The sequence below is a fragment of the Peromyscus eremicus genome, chromosome 7 (assembly GCF_949786415.1).
Source record: "Peromyscus eremicus chromosome 7, PerEre_H2_v1, whole genome shotgun sequence".
Taxonomy (NCBI): domain Eukaryota; kingdom Metazoa; phylum Chordata; class Mammalia; order Rodentia; family Cricetidae; genus Peromyscus; species Peromyscus eremicus.
The window spans coordinates 15,626,124-15,632,123 of NC_081422.1; positions in this window are offsets into that span (position 1 = coordinate 15,626,124).

Below are 6,000 nucleotides of genomic sequence, written 5' to 3' on the forward strand. Positions count from 1 at the left end.
TGATGTGGTTCATAGGCTTCATACCTAAGTAATATGTTAGTTTTCTCCCTTCTTTGGAAGCTTTCATGTTGCCATCAGATGTAGCTGGAGTTATCTCCAGTCCTGCTCGGGCTGGCAGCCACTCAGACTCAAATAAACACAGAGACGCTTATATTATTTAAACTGTTTGGCCTAATGGCTCAGACTTCTTGCTATCTGTTCTTATATCTTAAAGTAACCCATTTCTATTAATCTATACCTCGCCACATGGCTTACCAGTAATTTACATATTGCTACTCATCACTGCACCTGGCAGCATCTCCTCACTCAGCCCTCTTGTAGACAGCATTCTCCTCTCTGCTTGTCCCACCTACACTATCCTTCCTGCCTGGCTACTGGCCAATCAGTGTTTTATTTCTCAATCAATCATAGCAACATATATTCACAGTATACAGGACATCACACAGCAATCAGGTACCATGAAAGCTGGTCCTCCAAGAAGATAAATACAGGTCAGATCAAGATTAAGGGTCTGTGTCCCCATTTCTAAAATTCATTGTGTCATCACCTCCAACCTTCTACCTTCCACCTCTTGAAAGCAACCAAGGACAATAGCAAAAGGCTAGATGTTTAGAGTCTCTTGGAGAGCCCTGATCAACAACTGAAAACAGGGCTTTTTATGTCTGTGTTTAGGCTTTTGTTAGATTGTCTTTGGAGTTTGGAAGAAAGATTTTCAACCCAGAGATGAAAAGTTCATCAAAATCATATATGTATATTTATAGATATAATTATGAATAATACAAGTTCTTTTTTTATTTATTTAGATAAAAGTGACTGGACCAGTTCACAATCACATCCACAGTAATTGAGGGTTCCCTTTGCACTTCATCTACTACAATATTTGTTACCAGTTGTGTTAATCTTTGCCAATCTTACTTGGATAAAATGAAATCTCAAAGTTGTTTTGATTTGTATTTCCCTAACTGCTAGAGGTGATGAAACCTTTGACAGATTCCTTAGCATTTTTTTTCTTCTGATATATTTCCCTTCAGGTCCCAGGACCATTTATAAATGGGTAATTTGTTTTTCTGACTCTGTATTTCTAGTTCTTTATGTATCCCTATGGATATTAATACACCCTCAAATATTTAGTTGGCAAAAATTCTCTCATTTTCTTTGGGTTTTCTCTTCACCCAAATGATGGTTTCTTTAGCTGTGCAGAAGATTTTAAGTTTTAGGAAATCCCACTTGTCAATTTGTCAGCCTTAATTCTTGAGTCAATGATATCTTATTAAGAAAGTCTTTTCGATGGGCGGTGGTGGCACACGCCTTTAATCCCAGCACTCGGGAGGCAGAGCCAGGCGGATCTCTGTGAGTTTGAGGCCAGCCTGGTCTCCAAAGCGAGTTCCAGGAAAGGCGCAAAGCTACACAGAGAAACCCTGTCTCGAAAAACCAAAAAAAAAAAAAAAAAAAAGAAAGTCTTTTCCCAAATCAATATCAGGTAGGGTGTTGTATGTTTTCTTCCTTTTTCTTTTTTTGATGTCATTATAGTTTATTATTATGCTAGCTCCATTCTCTTCATTTTAATAAATTTATTTATTTATTCATTTATTTTACATCCCCAGTTTCTGCTCCCTACTCTCCTCCCAGACCCTCCACTCATCGCCCATCAGTTCCCTCCCCCTAATCCACTCAGCCTCCTTTTCTGTTTAGGAAAGGGCAGGTCTCCTGGGAATAGCAACAAAACATGGCATATCAACTTGAAGTAAGATTAAGGTTCTTCCCATGTATTAAGGCTGGGCAAGGCAACCCAGTATGAATAGTGGGGTCCCAAAAGCCTGTAAAAGAGTCAAAGACAGCCCCTATTCTTACTGTCAGGAATCCCACAAGATGGCCAAGCTACACAACTGTAACATATATGCAGAGTGTCTAGATCACTCCCATGAAGGCTCCCTGGTTGTCAATTCAGTCTCTGTGAGCCTCTATGAGCCTAGGTTTGTTGATTCTATGAGTTTTCTTGTGGTGTCTTTGACCCCTCTGGCTCCAAAAATCTTTTCTCTCCCACTTCTGCAGGGTTCCCTGACCTCTGCTTAATGTTTGGCTGTGAGTCTGCAACTGTTCCCATCAGTTGCTATATGATGCCTCTCTGATGGCTAATGGACTAGGCACAAATCATGTCCCAGGAGATAGGCAGTTAAGGCTATGTATCCACTAATGCTAGGAGTCTTAACCGGAGGTGCTTATGTTTTTGTCTAGCAAGTTCAGTGCTTCAGTTTTCATGTTTAGATCCTTGATCAATTTGAGTTAGTTTTAATACAAGGTAGTATACCTGGGTCTAATTTCTTCTCCTGGAGGATATCTATTGTATATAGCACCATTTATTTAAGATGATTTCTTTTCTGTAGCTTCTGTTATTAGAACCTTTTACAAATATTAAGTGGCCAAAGTTATGTGTACTCATTGTTGGGCATATCTGAATTTTGCCAGTACTATATTGTTTTTATTCTGTGACTCTGTAATATGTCTTCAAATCTGGTATGATAACCCCTCTAGCATTACTCTTTTTGCATAAAGTTATTTTGACTATTACATGTCTTTTGGGTTCCATAAGAACTTTAGGTTAGATTTTTATTTTTATGAATAATGGGGTGCCAATTTCATTGTTATTATAATGAATTTGTATATAGTTTTTATAAAAGATTAATTCTGTAATATAAATTCTACCAGTTCATGAGCAAGAATGTCTAGTGTCTTTATCCATTTCTTCAGAGATTTAAAGTTTTCACTGTACAGGCAATTTACTTCCTTGGTTAGATTTATTTTTAGATATTTTTACTTTATTTAAGGCTTTTGTCTATTGGAATGTGTCCATAATCTATCATTACACTCAGGGCTTGAACCAGATAGTATATCTTGTATACCACTCTTGTCCCTGTACACCTAACTTCACTCCATCCAAGGCATTTCTAACCCTCAGATCTAACATTAATGTGTATCTTACCTTCTGCCCAAACTGCTCTGCCCAAAACAAACTCAGAATGAGGCCCACATTAACAGATATCATCACAGAACTATAAACAATATGAAAGCACAAGCCAGTATCTTCTTTCCAAACCAAACAAGTCCTTTATAAATGTTTGCAAATAAGAATTACCTAGATGAAACCCACAGAATTAAAAAAATGTCATCAAAGAATTCAAGGAGTGTAAACAAGATGCAAAGCAACAGCTTAAAGAAATTATGGAAAAATAACTGCAAGGAGAATGAATGCCTGAGTGATAGCCAAGGAAACACAAATATAAGGCTTATGGAAATGACAAAGACAATCCAAGAATTGGGAACTATGTTTCCCATTTCCATTCATTTTCTTGTTCTAAATACTTGTTCTAATGAACACTATGCTAGTTTGAATGACATGCCTCCCCTAAACCTCAGGCATTTGAAAACTTGGTCCCCAATTATTGACTGTTTGGGGAGGATCGGGGGTTTGGCCTTGCTCAGGGAAGGGAGTATGTCACTAAAGGATGGCTCTGAGGTTTCAAAATACAAACTTAATCCAAGAAAACATAAAAAAAATCATCCTCCACGATCAAGTAGGCTTTATCCCAGAGATGCATGGATGGCTCAACATATGAAAATATGTCAATGTAATTCATCATATAAACAAACTAAAGGAAAAAAACCAGGATGATTTCATTAGATCTTTGACAAAATCGAACACTCCTTCATGATAAAGGTCTTAAGGAGATCAGGAATACAAGGAACATATCTAAATATAACAAAAGCTATTTACAGCAAGCCAACAGCCAACATCAAATTAAATGAAGAGAAACTCAAAGCAATTCCACTAAAATCACAAAGAAGACAAGGCTGCCCACTTTCCTTATATCTATTCAATAGAGTACTCAAAGTTCTAGCTAGAACAATAAGACAACAAAAGGAGATCAAGGGGATACAAATTGGAAAGGAAGAAGTCAAATTTTCACTATTTGCAGAGGTTATGAGAGTATACATAAGACTCCAAAAATTCTATAAAGGAACTCCTACAGCTGATAAATACCTTCAATGTTGTGTCAGGATACAAGATTAACTATAAGAAAATCAGTAGCTCTCCTATATACAAATGATAAACAGGCTGAGAAAGAAATCAGAGAAACATCATCCTTTATAATAGTCACAAATAATATAAAATATCTTAGGGTAGCTCTAACTAATCAAGTGAAAGTCCTGTATAACAAGAATTTTAAGTCTTTGAAGAAAGAAATTGAAAAAGATATCAGAAAATGAAAAAATCTCCCATGTTCATAGATAAGTAGAAACAACATAATAAAATGGCAATCTTACCAAAAGCAATCTGCAGATTGAATGCAATTCCTACCCAAATCCCAACACAATTCTTCACAGACCTCAAAAGAACAGTACTCAACTTCATATGAAAAAACAAAAAATCTAGGATATCTAAAATAATCCTTTACAATAAAGCAACTTCTGGAGGCATCACCATCCCTGACTTTAAGCTCTTCTATAGAGCTATAGTCATAAAAACAGCTTGGTATTGGCATAAAAACTGACATGTGGACCAATGAAATCAAATTGAAGATCCTAATATTAATTCACACACCTATGAAGACCTAATTTTTGACAAAGAATCCAAAACTGTACAATGGGGAAAAAAGCATCTTTAAAAAATGGTGCTGGCATAACTGGATGTTAACATGTAGAAGACTGAAAATAGATTAGTATCTATCACCATGCACAAAACTGAAGTCCAAGTGGATTAAAGACCTCAACATAAAACCAGTTACACTGAACTTGAAAGAAGAGAAAGTAGGAAGTAGTCTTGAATGCACTGGCACAGGAGACTACTTTCTAAATACAAGACCCATAGCACAGACACTCAGAACAAAAATTAATAAATGGGACCTCTTGAAACTGAGGAGCTTTTATAGGGCAAAGGATATGGTCAATAAGACAAAACAACAGCCTACAAATGAGAAAAGATCTTTATCAACCCTATATCTGACAGAGGGCTGATCTCCAAAATATATAAATAATTTAAGAAACTAAACATCAAAATACTGAACTATTCAATTAAAAATGGGGTACAGACCTAAACAGAGAATTCTCAACAGAAGAATCTCAAATGGCCAAAACATTTAAGGAATTGCTCAACATCCTTAGTCATCAGGGAAATACAAATCAAAACAGCTCTGAGATACCATCTTACACCTATCAGAATGGCTAAAAATCAAAACCCCTCATAACAGCTTACATTGGAGAGGATGTGGAGCAAGGGGAACATTCCTCTACTGTTGGTGAGAGTGCGAACTTGTACAGCCACTTTGGAAATCAGTGTGGTGGTTTCTCAGAAAATTGGAAATCAATCTTCCTCAAGACCCAGTATACCACTCGGGCATATACCCAAGGAATACTCAATCTTACCACAAAGACACATGCTCAACTATGTTCATAGCAGCATTATTCATAGTAGCTAGAACCTGGAAACAGCCTAGATGCCCCTCAACCCAAGAATGGATTAAAAAAATGTGGTACATATACACAATAGAGTACTACTCAGCAGTAAAAATGAAGGACATCATAAAATTTGCAGACAAATGGAATGAAACTAGAAAATATCACCTTGAGTGAGGTAACCCAGACTTAGAAAGACAATCATGGTATGTACTCACTCATATGTGGGTAAAGCAAAGAATAACCAGACTATAATCCTCAGCTCCAGAGAAGCTAGCTAACAAGGAGGAGTCTAAGAGGGACACATAGAACTCCCTGGGAAAGGGAAATAGATGAGATCTCCATGAGTAAACTAGGAATGAGAAGTAAGCAATGGAGGGTAGAAATGAGGGATGAGAACATAAGGGAATGGGGTGGTTGAGCTGGAATAGGGATGGAGTGGGAGAGCAATGGAGAAGACACCATGATAGAGGGAGAAATCATGGGGATAGGGAGAAACCAGATGCTAGGGAAGATCCCAGAAATCCACAAAGATGACCCCAGTTTAGA